The sequence below is a fragment of the Lissotriton helveticus genome, chromosome 5_1 (assembly GCF_964261635.1).
Source record: "Lissotriton helveticus chromosome 5_1, aLisHel1.1, whole genome shotgun sequence".
Classification (NCBI taxonomy): Eukaryota; Metazoa; Chordata; class Amphibia; order Caudata; family Salamandridae; genus Lissotriton; species Lissotriton helveticus.
The window spans coordinates 702,960,835-702,981,669 of record NC_136065.1 but is presented as its reverse complement, the minus strand read 5'-3'; positions in this window follow the sequence as shown (position 1 = coordinate 702,981,669).

Sequence of the window (20,835 nt, the reverse complement as noted above, 5' to 3'; positions counted from 1 at the left end):
AGATTTCATTGTAAATAGCATATATCCATCTTTTTGGTCTACCACTAGCTGGGCCTTTTATGAAATCATTTAAATCCACATCCTCATTCAGCCTGGAAAGATGAAGTTTAACTGCAGCCAAAGTAGAATGTTTCAGCCAATTCTGACATAACTTGCCCACTGAATAAGTCGTGACAGAATGGACCATGTCAAAACGGGGATCAGGTCTGACCTGTTTAAAGCCATCAGATAATCCCAGAAAACGGTGCTGGCATGAATCAGCACTACGGTGCCACATTAGCCAACCTTTTGGATCCATACTGGATATGTTAAAGGATGAATTAAGCAAAAGGGTCTGTAAGTCCCTAATGGAAAACTGAGTAAAATTACTCCAGCCAGAATATTCCTCCAACTCAGGGATGGTGGGCGTATTTAATATTTTAGAAGTAGCCAGTCCAAAGCAAGTTGTTTGCGAAATTGATGCATTCAAAAACAACATATGATTTGGGATGAGACATGCACGGTGCAAAGCCTCAGTGCCTTGCATTTGCCAGGCTCTTGAACCCCAAACTGATTTAAGGTCAATAGATTCCTTCCACAACTTGTAGCCTCCAATAACTAACTGATCAAGGAAGTACTTCGAGTACAACAACTTGGTATCAGTAAGTCTAACCTTGGACATTGGCTTCTGTGACATTTTAAAATAAAAAGACTCAGGATTGGACTGATTGAAGTCAGTAAAATAAGTGTACTTTTTCAAAAATGTATTCGAACTGCCTTGTTTAGGAGCTGGGCAATGCTCCCATTGCGTAAAATTAACAGCAATCCTTCTGGAAGAAGTTTTATGTAAGAAGTGATTGCCAAAGTGTTGGAAGCAAAACAAATCACCATAATTAGCAGATTCTAAATACAAATCCTCAGCATCAAAGGCAGCATAGTATTTCAAATCAGAAAACAAACTCTCCACTGCATGAACATCCCAATCATCAGAACGTGTGTTTTGTTTCACTACATCCCCCATGTTAACTCTAAGGACATTAGGGACATTAACAACCTATGTAGGGCCATGAATTTGAAATCTAACTGCATCCCACACGATACCATCAAGGACTGGCCAAGCAGTGATGTTAACAAATGTCAAGTCTCTTTTCAATCTGTGTGCTGAATGTGACGAGGAAAGTGGTGCCAAAGTTCCATTGAGATGTCGAATGCATGTTCTTTCCTCGACATAGTGTCCATTGATGAGTGGAAAAAAATAAAACACAAAACCAATTGACATAAAAAGGTAAATTGAAAAAAGTACCAGCCAAATATATGTCCAAGGGGGAATCAAAAAATGTTTTTTACATAAAGTGGCATAAACTGCAAACTGTGAGGGTTTCTTCGAGGCAATGGAAACAGTGTCAAATGAAAACCTTGATTCAGTGGCCAAACGTGTTTGCAGGTCAGGCATAGATAAGTCAGTGGGGTAAGTGTAATCGATATCATCATGGTCTGTACCAGGCAAAGTACTTAATAAAGGACTGGAAAGTGCAGGTAATTCGATGGCTACTTCAGTTTCAGGATTAGAAGCAGTGGCCAAAACAGAATTTCTCACAATGGAAGGACAGGAGACTGCCGGTTTCATACTAAGAAGAATCGGCCACTCTGTGTATCTTGACATTGTCAATGGAGATAAACCTGTTTTCTTTACGACCTGGAAGTGGGGGTAAAATTACTGTTCTTGTGCCCTTCACGCCAAGGACTGGGACTGGAGCTCGATAGGAAGATCCAAATTCTTTCTTGTTATCGATCTTCTCTCGAACCAGTTCTCCAACTTGGGGTAGCCAGCCAACTACCAGGATCTGCAATGCAACATCTGATGTGGAGGGCAAATTTTCCTTAGCAAGACTGTCTCTGGTCTTTTGTAGATCCTGTAAAACATTGCAATGTTCATCTACGTCAAAAGTTGTGGCGCGAACCACACAGTCTAGACCATCAAGGTCAGGGACGTACATCTTGATGCCAAAGAGCATTTTGTATGGGGTCCGCCCACCCAGAGACCTTCTAGGGAGATTATTAAGAGCACGCTGCACGCCATTGAGGTGGGCCAGCCAGTTTCTGCCAGTGCCTATAACTCGAGCTGTCAAAGATTGCTTTAAGTCACGGTTCATTCGCTCAACTACACAATTACCCTCAGGTCTGTAGGGAGACGAAAACTTGACTTGGACCCCCATCGAAGTCATGGCATCCTTATACGCCTTAGAGGCGAAAGCCGGACCCTGATCCGAATGGAAGTTACCACGGGCAAAAATTCCTACAAAGACACGCAAATCTCTAATGACAGTCCGTGAATCAGCGCTGCGATGGGGCCAAACCCACACAAAGCGTGTGCATGAATCAACTGCTACTAAGATGTACTTATACGCAGTATCAGAGGAAAAAGGACCGCAGTGATCTAAATAAACACAACCCAGTGGTTTATTAGATATGTACAACTGTGTCTAAGGCGGACGCACAGCAGTCGAAGGTTTAATCCGCTGGCAAATGTCACACTGAAGGACATAGTCGAGCGTCTGTTTGTACAGGCCCCGCCACCAGAAACGCTGTTGTAATTGAGCTACAGTGGCCGAGACGCCCGCACGCGCAGACGCCACACCTTCATGAGCCGCTGAAATCAAGCTAGCTCTGCGATCCGAGTTGGGAATTAAACGTTCACCAACATCAGGTATTTTCACAAAAGGAACCTTTTCGGGACTTAAGTGGTATGTGTACTTCGAAGGGAACCCCGCAGGATGTTTACCTCCCTTCTCAGTGGCAGCAACAGCCGCCAAGATGTTATCATCAATCTTACTTTTGACCGTGTAACCGCTGCAACTAAATACTTAGACACCGCTGATTTTGCCGCCTCCTCAGCAAGCGAGTTACCGACAGCGTGAACTCCCACACGCTGATGGCCGAGAGTATGAATCACAAAAACAAGCGGCAGTTTAGCCTTAAGCTCAGCCACTCGAACCCAGATCATCTTGTGTTTTATTGTGCTAGCCTTGGAATCGCAAAACTCATTCTGAATCCAAAAGAACAAGTTTTCATTGTAAGACTGTACACAGTAGTAAGAATCACTCACAATAAGAGTCGTCACACTAGGATCTGCGTACTCCAACGCTAGTAAAAGAGCACAAAGCTCTGCCAATTGTGCGGTGCAGTCCCCTAGTGTCTGCGTGTGCACGACACTAGACATGAACTCATCGTTCACCATGGCACCGTCCACAATGGCGCAAGCGGAAATGTAGGCGTGTTTGGAGCCATGCGCAACCTGCGCAGAACCATCAGTGTAAATGATGCAATGGAAGTCCGCCAAAGGTCGCATTGCTAGAGGAGCAGGATGAACGAATTCATACTGCAAGTACTCCTGTGACCGTAATGAGGAGTCAAAAATAAACGTGACATCCATGGACGTCAAGGAAGCAGCCCATTGAATCCACCGAGGGTGCAAAGCTTTAGAATTAGGTACACTGGCTTTCGTAACTGCCTCTAAATGAGGGCAGGGTGTAACAACCAACATGCGTTTTCCCTGTGACAGTGCACGTTCCTTAAGAATCGCCATCTGTACAGCTGTTAAAACCTTTTCCACAGTGGAAAACTGCATTTCAGCCGAAGTGTACATGTGTGACTTGTAGGCAATAGGTACTGTGTCTCCTTCATTAAAAGTTAGGTACGTGAAACCCACCGTCCCAGGAATGATTCTTATCACCAGGTTAGTGTGGTTATCACGAGTCAGTAAGAATTTAGAAGCGAGCAGATCATCCTGCAAGGATTGCAAGATGGCTGAGTGCTCAGGCAGCTAGCGTGATTTGGAAAAAGTTGGTTGTATCAAAGCATAAAAAGGCTTGATACGCTGGGCATATTCCTGAATGTATGTTCTCCCGAAATTTAAAAAACCCAGCAAAGACTGTAATTTCTTCAGTGTTGTCGGAGCGCGCAATTGAGCGCATTTCTCCAGGAAGTGAGGAGCCAAACCTCTACCTTCATTGTTGAGCTCATAGCCCAGAAACAACACTGTGTACTCTGCAATGTGCGATTTCGCAAAGTTAAATTTGTAACCCATGTCTGCAAAGTTACAAATTATGCTGTTGACTCGACACAGATGCTCCCAAATTTCGTCGTCTGTGAGATAAATGTCATCCACATACGAACAAGCATCCAGGTCGATCCACTCCAAAAGAGAGACAATGCGGGCAGTGAAAATCCCAGGACTATTCTTATAGCCCATCGGGAGACGCCAAAAGTGTTTTTGGACTCCGGCTGAAGTAAAGCTGGTCCACTGGGAACTCAGACTATATAAGTTATGGGCATAAAAACCGTTGGAAATGTCAAGCGTGGTTTTAAAACGCTTACACACAAGACTATCCACCAGTGCAGAGCCGTGAGTATTCTGTACAGCACAGTTACGGCAGTGTGAGTTTAAATGCCTGTAATCCAAAACCAAACGATACGTTCTGTCCGGCTTGTTCACAGTAAAAAGGGGGTTATTCATCGGAGACACGCACGTTTCAATCACTCCCTGATATTCCAATTGTTCAAGGATAGCCGCGACGGAAGCCTTGGCTTCTCGCCGAATGGAATATTGAGGTTGAAGCTGTGGCTGAGACCGCAAAGGAATCTCGTGGCTTGGGGACAATTTATCCCAACCACACTGGTTGCGGTACAGAGCCGGCGCTAGAGCCTTAGCCCACTCTTCTGCAAAATGTTGCGCATGCTCTTTCGAGACAGTGTTCGTGAAACTGGGGAGGATTACCTCCTCCCCTCGCGGCGCTGCGAGGACAAAAGGTGGGGGCCAGTCAGCCTCCGAAAGCAAAATGTCATACGTAGACGAAAGATTTTCCCAAAATATCCCTTTTACAATATGTTGTACGTCTCCTTCGATTAATAGGACAATTTAAAAAAGTCTATCAGGGGGAGCAACTCTCGTATCCGCTGTTTCTATCACAACATAAACATCAGTCGCTGTCACCTTCAGTAGTGGACGCAGGGCCTCTCTCACAATGGTAATCTCCGCCGCGCTGTCCAGCAAGGTCAGAACCCATGTCAGATTCCGAAGCCGCGTTCTCACTATCTGTGGCATATCGATGCGCTGTCAAAGCCGCGACTTTCTTTTTGGCAAACTGCGGTCTTTTCAGCGTTGAGCCGTCCTGCTTCCCTGCACCGTCTGTCTGGCGGGGCTGGTCACATCCTTGCTGACCACCCCGTCCCCTTCCGCCTCCTCCACCACAGGTCTTCGGGGCCGATGAGTCCTGAAAGGAACGAGGAGAGTGTTGATCAGAAACCTGGAATCTATCAGGTGATTTAATCGTCGCGCGATCGCGCAAGTCATAAACTCGTTCTGTCGGCACAGGCATTGGAGTCGCAGGATAAGATTCTTGAGTCTGCTGTTGCTGCTTACCCTGTTTCTGTTTTTTAGGCCAATTTAGTTTTTGGGACTTGGGCTGAACTTCTGTCTCAGAAGACTGCCCTTGTGGTTGTTTTTTCTCCTTGACTGAAAAAGGCTTTAGACCCTTACTTGTGCGACCCACTGTTTTATAAGCAGCCACAACAATCCTTGCTAACTGACGGAGTTTTCCGGTATCGGGGATAGCAGCCAAAGCATTAGCCACCTGAAAGTTCACTGCATCCCCCTTGACATTAGCAAGTATGAGATCGCAAACTATCTCAAAGGAGCCACACAGGCGCATACCCAACTCAACCGCTGCCTCCGGTCCGTGATCATCTTGAACACGTTTAATGATCGTAGGCTGTACAGCCATAGATGGGGTGCCGTAACACCTCGCATAAACAGCTGCAAAAGTTTCCCCCCAGGTCTCACAGTCAATGAGTTCAAGCGCTAAATCTTTCGATAAACTAATTGTCAAGATTCTATGTTTATCACCAGGAGTAGTATTATGAAATACTGCTTCCAGTTGGTCAAATTTCTCGGCATGCCAGAAAGGAAAGTCATCCTTATCATCGGGGCGCTTACCAAATACAGCATTGACCATAACCGGACTGAGCTTCAAACCGCCCTGTCCCGCTGGAAGAGCCGTACCCCCCGGGGGCCCACCCGGGAGATGACGACCTATGTATTGCACTAATGCACGAATCACGGCAATTGAAACTACATGTAGTCTACGAACCTCCGCCAGGGTACAATTGCCGTGTAGAGGATGAGGGATAAATCCAGCCAAAACAGGCCAATTTGCACCTGGAATGGACAAAGGACCTAACCTCGGAGCGGTTAATGAATGGGGTAGGGCGCCACCAAACCAAACGCGATGCTGCCAATGATCAATAGGTATTTCCAGTGCCCTGTATGGAGTATATTCATTCGGCACAGGAGACGCAGTGTAGTTGTGGAACACACCAGAATTTGCGTCCACCGCCGGAAACGTCACCCACGAATAAAACAGTTCGTAAGGGTAAGCCGCATCCGCACTCACCACCAAAATCACAGCCAAGCCTTCCAATGGGACTTGGTAAGTCTGCATATGGTTGCGCACCGCAATGCGACTATGCTGCGGAATGTCTACAGGCTGGGCCATGATAACACAGGAACTTAGAAAAACAAAGTAAACTTTGTAGCACAACTGGGTAGTAAATCAAGGAAACCGTTTTAGAAAGATTCAAGCTTGAAAAGACCTAGTTCAAAAATAGGTAGGTTTGTCCAACACCACCGTTTTCCGGAAACGACAGTGAAGGGGTTAAGGATTGAATGATATACTACTCGAGTGTCATGATATAAGACCACCAACGGTTGGGCACCATGTAGCAGGGATTCCGTTCTCCTACAGAACTGTGCATAGAGATTTGGAACCTCAGTGAATTAGGGTGACCCAAAACTCACCTCAGTACCCAAAATCCCCTTACCGAGCTAGCTACAGTGTCTCATTGGTCATAACAAACTCCCAATGTTTAGACAAACCAGAACATGAACTTACAATACCTCAGGTCACGTGGAACACATGAGCACTCTTTCGTTATACAATCATTTCAAACCAGAACGTGGAGTAAATGAGGACACGTGCACATTTGAAATATTTATTTACTAATGCCGTTTTCTCAAACGCAGTATCTTAGATAATACAAGGAAAAATATTATTAGAAGCAAAGTTATCAGCATAGTTACTAGTCCATAGAAAGCAAAAGGTGACAGCATGCTAAGATGCTGTAATGAATAAGCGTTAACAACACCTAATTCTCACCCTCCCTAACTAGCATATTATATTAATATCTAAGAAGGTCTCTTTGGGTTTTTGCAGGGCGGGCCCATACCTCAAGATCCTAGTATGAAGAGATCACATCAGCTTCCACCAGCTCTCTGCATGCGAACCGCATCAAGTGTGTATCTGTGCTCTAAGCAAAGCAATATAAAACGCGCCTAAATCCAGAATTTGGCAGGAGCTGCACTTATGTCTATGAAGGTGCGGAGATCAGTCCTCACAACAAATCTGTGTTGTGTTATCCTTAAAGCTTCAGCACTCTCTGTACAGACATAGTTTACTAAGCAAAGCTGATATCAGAGCAATAACATATTATTCTCATGTAAATCACAACGCTCTTCTAGGTTGAAAGCTAAATCAACAATTATGTGTCGTGTGCAGAAGCAGCAAAAGGAAAAATGGCGTTTAAACATTTAATAAGCCTATGCTAACTTAACACATTATAAAGATAAGCAGTAGCTATATGACAGTGCTTTTGGTTAAAAGCATTCTGGATTCACCAGCCCCTCACCTCATGATTGTGTACTGTGGTGGCAGTGCCCTAGGCACAGTACCTAGAGTAAGACTGGATATCCTAATGAAGGATACTTTTGCTGAATTTATATGCTTTTTCCTCACACTGTCTTGGTGTACCAAAATGGTAGTAGTCTAATCATGTCTGTCCACAGATTGTAAAAGCCAGAAAACATGTTAATAAAACTGTGTCTGCTTTCCTCAGAAACCATAACATGGGCTCTATCTACAACAACAACCTGTGTTTAAACATGCATGGAATCTATGAAGTGATGAAGTTCACTTTACAGAGAAGGGAACAGGGTCTTTCTAAGCAACATGAAACACTGCATACAATCTTATCTGTAGCTGCCTTATACACTCTCTCAACACAAAAGCTCTTGTCAGAGGGCCTAAAATGTTTATCATTTTCTTTTTAAATATATATTTTTAATTTATAGAAAATGCGATAACGTCGAGATGATCGCGATCACCTTGTGAAATCGTAAAGCAAACATTCCACATTTAGAATTTTGAACTTAAAATATTCAACCTATTACAATACACATATTATTAACTACATCACTGCTTAAAAAACATGTTTATACACATATTTTTCTAGTGAGTTTAAAAAAACATTGTTTGAACCCTACTTTTTGTCTTTACGATGACGCAGAGAGTTGCAATGACTTCGATAACAGTGACAATTGCGCCTTTTGTAAGAGGTGTAAAACAAATTTTTTCACACATTTTGGGGTTAGTACTGCACTCTTTTGATTCATATTTTTATTGGGAGTTTGTAAAAAAAACAATCTTTTAAACCAATTTTCCGTTTTTGCGATAATACTGAGAGTCACGATGATCGTGCCTTTTTTATAAAGTGCAAAATGCGTATATGGAAACATTTTACAGTATTGTAAACACTAAGGGTTTATTAGCGCACTGTTTAAAATCATATTTTTCTGGGTAGTTTGGGTAAAATTCATCTTTAAAACCAATTTACCCTTTTTCATGGTGATGCCGGGTGTCGCACTAACTTTGGTACCCGTGATCAAGGCAAATACGTAATGAAATGACAAAATGCGGACATTCAGCCACCACCACATTCAAAACTTATAACTGCTATATGGATTATAACCAACAAACTAAACACATTACTATCAAAATTTCTCTATAATTGCTTGAATAACTCCCTTAATATCTCTATAGCACAGTGTATAACTTTTTCAGTGGAGTCTCTGACTGCATGCATCACTCTGTCAGTAAGTCTCTCATTCACTGTATAAGAACTTGAGTGAATCTGTGAGATGGTGCATCAGTCTATCAGTGATTCTGTAACTACTATGTGACTGTCTCGGCGTAACTATGAATCGGTGCATGAGTGTTGCAATGGATCTGTGACTGGTCGCATGAGTCTCTAAGTTGATCTGTGAGTAGGTACATGAGTGCCTAAGTTCATTTGTATGTAAGTGTGTAACTCTCTGACTGGGTCTATGAGTGGATACATGAGTGTCTAAGTGGGTGTCTGAGTGGGTGAGTGAGTGAGTGAGTGCATGATCTCTCAGTGGGTATGTGGCTGGGAGCATGAGTGTCTGAGTGGTTCTGTGAGTGGGTGCATGGGTCACCTAGTGGGGCTGTGAGTCTGTGCATGTGTTCCTGACTGGGTCTGTGAGTAGGTGCATAGGTCTATGAGTGACTGGGTGCATAAGACTCTGAGTGGGTGTGTGAGTGACTGTAGGGGTCTGTGAGTGTCTGAGTGGGTCTATGAGTTGGTGTATGAGTGTCTGAGTAGATCTGTGAGTGGGCATATGAGTGTCTCAGTGGGTCTTGAGTAAGAGCTTAAGTTTCTGAGTCGGTGAGTGAATGGGTACATGCATGATTCTCTGAGTGGTTCGGTGACTGGGAGGGAAAATGTCTGGGTAGGTCTATGAGTGGATGTGTGAGTCTTTGAGTGTATGAGTGAGGGAGTGCCTGAGTCTCTGAGAGTGTCTGCGACTGAGTGTGTGAGTGACTGTATGCATGTGTGAGTGGGTATGTGTATATCTGAGTGAGTCGGTGAGTGGGTATATGAGTCTCTGAGTGTATGAGTGAGTGAGTGCTTAAGTCTCTGACAGGGTCTGCAACTCAGTGTGTGAGTGACAGTATGGGTGTGTGGGTGGTTGTATGAGTATCTGAGTGATTTGTGAGTGGGTGTATGAGCAACTCAGTGGGTATGTCAGTGGGTGTGTGAGTGTCTCAGTGGGTCTGTGAGTGTATACGTAAGTGTGTCAGTGGGTCTATGAGTTCATGAGTGAGTGCCTGAGTGGGTCTGTGAGAGTGTCTCAGTGGGTGCATGAGTGAGTGCATGAGGCTCTGAATGAGTCTGTTAGTGGGTGCTTGAGACTCTGAGTGGATCTCTGACTATGTACATGACACTCTGAGTTGCTTTGTGAGTGGGCGCATGAATCTTTGAGTAGATCTGTGAGTGGGTGCATGAGACTCTGACTAGGTGTATAAGTGGGTGCGTGAGTAAATGAGTGTCTGATTGGGTCTGTGAGTGGGTATGTTAATCTCACACTAGGTGGCTGAGTGATCCCTGGGGCCCATATGTAGTTATCATAAGTGGGTTCATAAGTCTCTGAATAGTCTGTGACTGGGGGTTAAATTTCTTTTTTAGTTTTAAGTCTTAGCAGTAGGAAGAGGCTTTTGGATGAGTAAAAATGAGTTTTGGAGGGAAGGAGTCAGAGGGGAGAGTTTAGAAAAAGGGCAGCATTTCTGGCCCTAGTCCCGACCAGTCTCGAACAGGCTCAAACAGGCAACTACCCTTGTCCTCTCTGCCCTTACAAGGCTCAAACCGGCAACTACACTTGTCCTCTCAGCCCTTAGCAGGCTCAAACAGGCAACGACCCTTGTCCTCTCCGCCCTTAGCCTCAACGCCCGGGCTGAGACACCCTAAGCCTGGCCTTTTTTGTAGCCCTAGTAATCAGGTGACCCCTTCAGCCAATGGGAACCCTAGCCCTAACACTATCCAATCACAACAGTAGCCCTAACATCTAGAACCAATAGGGGACCAGGACCTTGGAGCCAATCTTAGCCCTAGTCCAAGCACCCAATCAGTTCAAAAACCCTGATCTCTACGTCCAATGAAGGCCTTAGCCTACCACTAGTCCTAACCCAAGTCCAAGCAGCCAATGGTACAGGAAGCCATAGTCCCTACTTCCAATAGAAAGCCTAACCCTACTCTTAGTCCCACAACTGGTCCAACAACCAATCACACCAGAAGCCCTAAATAGCTACTTCCAATTAATGGTCTAACCCTAGCCCTAGTCCCACCCTACTCCCAGCAACCAATAACATAGGAAGCCCTAGTCCCTACTTCCAATAGAAATCCTAACCCTAGCCCTAGTCCCAACACTGCAATGATTGAATCACAGACCGAGAAACCAATCAAAACCCTCAAATACCCAACCAATGAGGACATTAACCCTAACCCAATAGAAACACCAGATACAACCACCAAGTGTGTAGTAGTGTACACATGTGCCAACCACTAGCACACCATATAAGGTCCCAGCAACCTCAGACAAGGTTTGCTGGCCAGGGAGTTGGAAGCTGCTTGCTCCTGTTCAAAATCTCCTAGGAGACAGACAGGCTTAATCCACAACTTTGGACTTCTGCAGGTAAAGGCTTCACTAACTCAAAATCTAACAATACTGTTTGAATAAAGGTTTACTCCCACTGCTGGCCAAAAAACGAAGTACACAGGCCACAGTAAATACAGTTTAAACAGCTCACAGAAGCACCCTCTGATGTAGAAAATCCCTGTTGCTGGGGGGGAGGGGAGGCAGAGGGGCTGGCCTCACTGGCTTGCGAACACAAAATGGTGGCTGGGGGTGCACTGTTTGAGCACACAGGCCTCAGCACAGAGCAAAGGAGAAATTTGGAGGGAAAACAGATTTGTCACCAAGGAATGAGAGGGACAAACTACAGAGGTTGGACTGCAAATCCCACAATTGAACACACTAAATGAAGGCAATCATGGGCTGGGAAAACCACAAATTTAAAACACAACACAGGTGATAAAATATGCAATTACAGGCAGGCTAAAACTACAATTTTTAACTGTAACAACCACAGGCATAGACAGTAAACACAGAAAGTGAAAATCGTTTTTTAAACAACTTTTTGCCTTGGAAAGAGACAGCACTAGTCTGTCTCCTTGCCACTTCCTGGACTCTGCTCACTGCAATCTGGGGCACATGTAGGCTGCAACTCACAAGATGGAGGAGAATGATTTGGGGTGCACCAAGCAAGGCATTAAGGGGCCTGGGCAGGTGTGAGAGGAGTGCTCAGACTTGCCTGGTAGCTGAATAGCCAATGGTCTGCTGGCCTGGGGGTGGGGTCTGGGCAGCTGCTTGCTCCTGTTCAGAATCTTCTAGGAGACAGACAGGCTCTATCCACAACTTTGGACTTCTGCAGGTAAAATGCTTCACTAACTCGAAATCTAACAATATTGTTTGAATAAAGCTTTACTCCCACTGCTGGCCAAAAAACGAAGTGCACAGGCCCCAGTTAATACAGTTTAAACAGCTCACAGAAGCACCCTCTGATGTAGAAAATCCCTGTTGCTGGAGGGGAGGCAGGGGGGCTGGTCTCACTGGCTTGTGAACACAAAATGGTGGCTGGGGGTGCACTGTTTGAGCACACAGGCCTAAGCACAGAGCAAAGGAGAAATTTGGAGGGAAAACAGATTTGTCACCAAGGAATGAGAGGGACAAACTACAGAGGTTGGACTGCAAATCCCACAATTCAACACACTAAATGAAGGCAATCATGGGCAGGGAAAACCACAAATTTAAAACACAACACAGGTGATAAAATATGCAATTACAGGCAGGCTAAAACTACAATTTTTAACTGTAACAACCACAGGCATAGACAGTAAACACAGAAAGTGAAAATCGTTTTTTAAACAACTTTTTGCCTTGGGAAGAGACAGCATTAGTCTGTCTCCTTGCCACTTCCTGGACTCTGCTCACTGCAATCTGGGGCACATGTAGGCTGCAACTCACAAGATGGAGGAGAATGATTTGGGGTGCACCCAGCAAGGCATTAAGGGGCCTGGGCAGGTGTGAGAGGAGTGCTCAGACTTGCCTGGTAGCTGAATAGCCAATGGTCTGCTGGCCTGGGGGTGGGGTCTGGGCAGCTGCTTGCTCCTGTTCAGAATCTTCTAGGAGACAGACAGGCTCTATCCACAACTTTGGACTTCTGCGGGTAAAAGGCTTCACTAACTCGAAATCTAACAATATTGTTTGAATAAAGCTTTACTCCCCCTGCTGGCCAAAAAACGAAGTGCACAGGCCCCAGTAAATACAGTTTAAACAGCTCACAGAAGCACCCTCCGATGTAGAAAATCCCTGTTGCTGGGGGGGAAGGCAGGGGGGCTGGTCTCACTGGCTTGTGAACACAAAATGGTGGCTGGGGGTGCACTGTTTGAGCACACAGGCCTAAGCACAGAGCAAAGGAGAAATTTGGAGGGAAAACAGATTTGTCACCAAGGAATGAGAGGGACAAACTACAGAGGTTGGACTGCAAATCCCACAATTCAACACACTAAATGAAGGCAATAATGGGCAGGGAAAACCACAAATTTAAAACACAACACAGGTGATAAAATATGCAATTACAGGCAGGCTAAAACTACAATTTTTAACTGAAACAACCACAGGCATAGATAGTAAACACAGAATGTGAAAATCGTTTGTTAAACAACTTTTTGCCTTGTGAAGAGACAGCACTAGTCTGTCTCCTTGCCACTTCCTGGACTCTGCTCACTGCAATCTGGGGCACATGTAGGCTGCAACTCACAAGATGGAGGAGAATGATTTGGGGTGCACCCAGCAAGGCATTAAGGGGCCTGGGCAGGTGTGAGAGGAGTGCTCAGACTTGCCTGGTAGCTGAATAGCCAATGGTCTGCTGGCCTGGGGGTGGGGTCTGGGCAGCTGCTTGCTCCTGTTCAGAATCTTCTAGGAGACAGATAGGCTCTATCCACAACTTTGGACTTCTGCAGGTAAAAGGCTTCACTAACTCGAAATCTAACAATATTGTTTGAATAAAACTTTACTCCCCCTGCTGGCCAAAAAACGAAGTGCACAGGCCCCAGTAAATACAGTTTAAACAGCTCACAGAAGCACCCTCTGATGTAGAAAATCCCTGTTGCTGGGGGGTGGGGGGGGGCAGGGGGGCTGGTCCCACTGGCTTGTGAACACAAAATGGTGGCTGGGGGTGCACTGTTTGAGCACACAGGCCTAAGCACAGAGCAAAGGAGAAATTTGGAGGGAAAACAGATTTGTCACCAAGGAATGAGAGGGACAAACTACAGAGGTTGGACTGCAAATCCCACAATTGAACACACTAAATGAAGGCAATCATGGGCAGGGAAAACCACAAATTTAAAACACAACACAGGTGATAAAATATGCAATTACAGGCAGGCTAAAACTACAATTTTTACCTGTAACAACCACAGGCATAGACAGTAAACACAGAAAGACTGAGTGGGTCCATCATTCTCTGAGACGTGAGTGTCTGAGTGGGTCTGTCAGTGGAAGCATGAGTCTCTCAGTGGGTCACTGAATGCGAGTATGAGTCTTTGACTCGCTCTTTAACTGGGTGCCATAGTCTCTGAATAGCTCTGTCACTGGGTGTATAGGTCTCTCAGTTAGTCAGTGAGTTGGTGCATGAGTGCCCAGGTGGGCCTGTCAGTGGGTGTTAGAGTCTCTAAGAGGGTATAGTTAAAGCCAAATCTTTAGCGGACTTAGGCTTCTAGTACCCCCCCGGACTCCCTGACTCACCAGACGCTTTGGGGTGCGTGTCTTGTCTTTCTTCCTTCACGCCTCGGTCCGACAGGGTGGCTAGCACCGTTGAGCGGAGGGCGTGGAGGTGAGAGACAGGCACTTCCGTTTCCGCCTGCGAGTGACCGGTTAGCGGTCTAGTCGCGGTGAGACAGACGGGCTGAGGGTTTAAAAGGCATCCAGGAACGTGGAACGAGTGGCGGTGAGTGAGCAGTGGCAGGGCTCGCAGCTGCTTTGCGCGCTGATATTGTGGATTGTGTTTTAATCGTGCTCACGTAGCGCTTTTATAGACTGTGCTGCACAGCATATCTTCACTTTTAAAAATATTTTATTTCTGCACGGTGTTTGGATGCACTCCGAGCAGTGTCTCAGCTATAGTTAAAGCCAAATCTTTAGCGGACTTAGGCTTCTAGTACCCCCCCGGACTCCCTGACTCACCAGACGCTTTGGGGTGCCTGTCTTGTCTTTCTTCCTTCACGCCTCGGTCCGACAGGGTGGCTAGCACCGTTGAGCGGAGGGCGTGGAGGTGAGAGACAGGCACTTCCGTTTCCACCTGCGAGTGACCGGTTAGCAGTCTAGTCGCGGTGAGACAGACGGGCTGAGGGTTTAAAAGGAGGATGTCATACCGGGAGCGCAGCGGACGTGCGCAGCGGGCGCGTCGAAGGCGCGCCGAAGTGTCGCCAAAGTCGAGCCCGTCTGCGCCCGTCCGCGGCCGACTGCGGGCTAGGGCTACTACCCCTGGTCGTAAGATCTACTGGACTAGGGAACAACTTCTTAGTTTCCGCCCCCACACTGCCTCCTCTTGTATGCACGGGATGGTGAGCAGCGACAGGGTATGCCCTCACTGTAGCTTTCGTATGACGACTACTATGCCGCTGGTTACCACGGAGCAGGCATTGTCCTGCGGTCTCCTGAACGTAAGGTCGTTACGTAAACACAGGCTCGATGTGTTCGAGCTGATTACGGAAAAAAGACTTGACCTACTGTTTCTAACTGAAACGTGGTTAGATCAGTTTTCCGACTCTGACATCATTGAAGCCACACCGGAGAATTACTCCTGGGTTAGGCAGGATAGGCCTGAGGGGGTGGGAGGGGGGATTGCGATTATTTTTAAGGACACTTTGGGTTGCTGCTTAGAACGCACGCCGATCATGGAGAGTGAGGCGGGCCTCTTCTCGATTAAAATTAATGGGGCCATGACTCTCAATGGCTGCTTGGTATATCGGCCCCCTGGGGCCTGCACCAAGTTTAGGGAGAGCCTGTTAGAAAGCCTCATGGAGGCGACCCTGCGCAGGGACAAATTTCTCCTTTTAGGAGATCTTAACCTGCACCTCAATTGCCCTGAGGCCATAGGGGTTGAGGATTTTGGTCGGGACATGCTTGCCCTGCAACTGGACCTGAAACTTAAGTCGCCTACGCATCGACTGGGACACCTCCTGGACCCGGTCTATGCTAATTGGGAAGGTGTGGAAGTGTCAGGTGTTGAACCCGTTCCCCGGACCGACCACTTCCTGGTGGCATTCTCCATACAGAGTAGAAACTCCAACAAAACCAGCCAGGTACCCTCTAACTATCTTAGGAGGAAGTGGGCTAAATTCTCGGTGGCAGCTTTTAACCAAGCCTTAACGAGGGATGGTTTGCCAGGAGGCGAGGACATTGAAACAGCTGTCCTCAATCTGAATCAGCGCATCACGGCAGCGCTTGACCAGACAGCCCCACTCTGCCGCGCTACTACTACAGGCGCTCGGAAAGATCGCTCAGCTCCTTGGTTCAGTGCTGAGCTGAGACTGACAAAGGCAGACTGTAGGCGGGCAGAAAAAGTCTGGAGGTTGTCTTATGACAACCAGGCCAGGGAGCTATTTCTGGAAAAAAGGCGCATTCACCATAGGCTGATAAAAAAGTCTAAGGCAGCCCACTTTGCTGAACAAATTCAGGGGGCGGAAAATTCTGCCAAGGAACTTTTTTGCATCTATAAATCCCTGACGTCGGTGAATGCATCTACAGAGCCAGAGAGCTGCTCTACGGAGTCTTGTGACCGAATTGCAGACTACTTCTCCGCCAAAGTAGAGAAGATTTATTCAACCTTCCCTATTCGGCCTATAGGGCTGGACCTAGAGGAAGAAATGGGACACATAGAGACGGCAGGGCATATTATACGCTATTGCACCCCTCCTCCTGAGGAACTATTAGTGGTATGCCGCTCTGTAAAAACAGGGTCCCCGTGGGATCCGGTGTCGCCAAAACGCTTGGCAGATAGTCTGGTAGTCTTGGAGCCTTATATAAGGCATATCCTCGACGTATCTTTCGGGTCAGGGAAGCTGCCGGTCGGATGGAAACAGGCGGTGGTGCTCCCGCTCAGGAAGAAACCCCATTTAGGCTTCGAGGTATTAGAAAATCTGAGGCCCATCTCCCTCCTGCCTTTTCTGTCAAAAGTGGCGGAAAAGGTGGTTAATACCCAAATTATGAAGCACGTAGAGGAAAGGGGATTGCTCCATGCGACGCAGTTTGGTTTCAGGCCACGTCATTCCACCGAGTCCGCCCTCCTCATGGCGACGGAACATCTGAGAGAGGGCGTGGATGCAGGCCAAACTATGGCTCTGATCTTGCTGGACCTCAGCGCGGCGTTCGACACTGTAGCACACAACATCTTGCTACAGTGTCTGAACAGAGGTGGCATCTCTGGCACCGCGCTGAGATGGATCCAAGACTTCCTCAATGAGAGAAGTTTTCAAGTCAGGCAGGGAGACTGCTATTCTAGGGGGGTGCCTCTGGGCCAAGGCGTGCCGCAAGGCTCGTCCTTGAGCCCTACCCTCTTCAATTTGTATGTCGCGCCTGTTGCATCGATCGTGGAGAGTCATGGCCTCCAACTAGTCTCCTATGCCGACGACACGCAGCTGGTGATCTCCCTGTCGCAGGCGCCCTGTCTTGCTGCCGATGGCTTCCGTTCGTGTATGAAAGATCTTGCCGAATGGATGGCCAACAATTGCTTGAAGCTGAACGGCAGCAAGACAGAGGTGCTGGTGGTAGGGAGAGCCCAGTCTGCCTGGTCGCCGGCATGATGGCCCTCCTGCCTTGGCCCCACCCCTACCCCGTGCCTAGAGGCGCGCAATTTGGGGGTGTGGTTTGACGTAGGGCTCACTTTTGGCCCCCAGATTAATCGGGTGGTGGGAGTCTGCTTCGGGATTCTGAAGCGGCTGAGAAAGGTCCTGGACTTACTCCCGCTGGAAGCACGTCAAACCCTGGTTTATGCCCTGGTAACAGCTAGGGCGGACTACGGGAACCTGTTGTACCTGGGGGCGCCAGAAAAAAGCATGGCCCGGCTGCAAGTGCTCCAGAATGCGGCAGCACGTCTGATACTCAGACTGCCTAAAAGGGCGCCTTCTAAGGCGGCCCTCCAGCAGCTACACTGGCTCCCCGTAAGGAGAAGAGTGGAGTATAAAGCCCTCTGTACCTGTCATCGTATTTTGAATGGCAGGGCACCCGCCCCCCTGACGAATTTGATCAAAGCGTACATACCAACACGGACGCTTAGATCAACAGGGGGTGGCCTATTGAGGACCCCAAGAATTAAGAAGGCCCGCATGGGAGGCAGGTCTTTCAGACACTTGGCGGCAACTAATTGGAACAAACTGCCAACGGACCTGCGTCTGGAACTAGATGAGGCCAGATTCCGGAAAAAATTAAAAACTTATCTTTATAGCAAATAATGGCCCGTGCTGTTTTTGTGTTCCCTGTCATCTGCCTACTCCCACTTTCAGCGCGCGGACACGCCGGTGTGCGTAAGCGCAGCGCTCAATAAATGTCCCAATAATAATAAATAATAATATGTGAGTGGGTGCATGAGTCTATGAGTGGATCTCTAAGTGGGAGCATGAGTCTTTGAGTGAGTCTGTAAGTAGGTGCATGAGGCTCTGAGTGGGTCTGTACATGGGTGTGTGACTCTCTGAGTAAGTCTGTGAGTGGGTGCATGAGTATCTGAATGTGTATGTGAGTCGATGCATCAGTATCTCAGTGGATATGTGACTATGTATACATGTATGAGCCGGTATTTCAAAGGCTGTATAAGTGTCTGAGTGAGTTTGTCAGTGCGTTCATGAGTCTGTGACTCTGACCAGCAGTCTTTACAAATATATATAAATATATTTCACAAATATCCACCAGATAGATCTGATGGTACACAGCGGATTGCGCCTGGAGGTTGCAACTTCATCGCGAATATCGTGCGAGAATAAAAATCTTTTTTGAAGTATTACTTGTCTCATTAACACCCCCATTCGTCAAACAAGGGGTCAGAGTATCTCCACCCTAACCCTTTATGTTACTTTTCACACAAATGTTCAGCCCCGGGTACCGTTCCTGATTGATAAAATGGTGGCCACAACTTTCTGCTCAGGTTACGTCCACCCAATCACTGCACTCCTGTTGGCACACGCATTTGTAATTGACCTTGACATTGTTGTGAAATATACATGGCCAGAGATATAAATATAATTTTCAATTGAGATTTTTCTGAACAGCTTTGCACCAAATACCAAAAAGCACAATCTGTGTAGCAACATCTAGCATTCTGCCAAATTTGGTGTAATTCCATCCAGCAGTTTGGGCTGTAGGTTCGACAATGCGTTCCTATGGGAATTAAAATGGGAAAACTGACTTTTTGTATCCCCTTCCCCCCCCCCCCCCCCCGGGGGGGCCCCACACTTAACAGATCACCCTGAAACTCCCCATGCACAATAGAACTTACTTTGACACTTTGGGAAAAAATGTGAAGATTCGTCAAACAACAGCAAAGATATAGGCAAGTCAAAAAACACTTTTCCTATGTAAACTAGGTACTAACTGGTAAGCAGAATTGGGGATGTCAAGAGGTGGGCCACATTGCCCATCGCTCTGATCCTGAAGAGTTGTCTCGCAAGCGCATGTCTCGACTGAAATACACATCCAAGAAATACAAACTCCTCCCGGTCAGGTCAGGTCAAGTGCATACATGGCCACCATGGATGATGTGTTACAGGCATTAGCAGCCACTCAACAAGAATTAGTCGCTTCTCATTCTGAAACTGCGGCAATAAGAGTAAAAGTTGAGAAACAGCAAATAAATCCTATTGATGTCTGTTCTGGTATGCCTCAGGTCCAAGTGACAGTACCACCGCCAATCCCATTAGCTACCCCTGAGAGATATGCGGAGGATCCTAATAAAGTGCACACAGGAGATTCAGCTACTAAGGCTGTTCCATTAGTTTGAGCTAACAAGCCTGTGTTAGCTGACTGGAACGCTTTTTGTTTGGAATTTGAAAGAGTGTTTGACAGAAGGGCCACAACCTTTAGTGCTGATAAAGAACTCTTGGAATCAAGACAAAGGAAAAATGATCTAGGGGCATACTTACAGGTCCCTTGCGCCACCGGTGCGTCACTTTTTATATGGGAAATAGTTCATTTCAGGTGGCGCAAGGGGCTTCTAAATAAGACCGCTCATGACATATCTGACAACCTTCAATCGTTTAGTAGCTGATAAAGCTTGGCCAGAGGAGAAATGTGTGTTCCTTACTATCTAGTTTTCAGAGAAGAGTTGAAAGATGTTTTGGCCCAGAGCAATCCTCAGCCCACCAGTTGTACTGATCTGATAAACCTGACTTTATGACTGGGCCACCATTTGGTGTACCGGGTATTTGATAAAAAGAAAGTGGAAAGAACGTATGGACAGTACAACGGAATCGCCAAACGCCTGACAACGAGTACTGAGCAGGGTGTGGGACCGATGGAAATCAGAGCTATTCCCTCTCATCTGTTTAAAGAGGAAAAAGATGCCCACAGAATTCATAGGCAATGCTTACACTGCGGGAAGAAAGGCCAATTTGTACTAGAGTGTCCCACAAAACCCAAGAGTCATGCCTTGTTCGATAATACTAAAAAAAAGGTAGCAGTACGCGTGATGGGAGAAAGCAGTGAGCTGTCTGAAGCCAGTATACCTGACAAGGTGGGTAAAAAGAAGGGAAAGTTCTGTCATTAGCTGTATCAATATGCAAAGATACTGTGTCCAATATCTTAGTTCCCATCGTTTAACAGGATTGAGAACAACAACGTCAGATAGTGATGATTGATTCTGGAGCCATTGGCAATTTCCTAAATCAAGGTTTAGCCCAGAAACTAGGTCTATTTAGAGTCACTAGACCATTTCCAGAGACTGCTGGATGTGGATGGGAAGCCTTTAACGTCTGGTCAAATTATAGAACAAACTAGTCTTGTGACATTGAAGGTTCTTGCTGAGTTACAATGGCATGTTGAGGAAATTAAGTTCA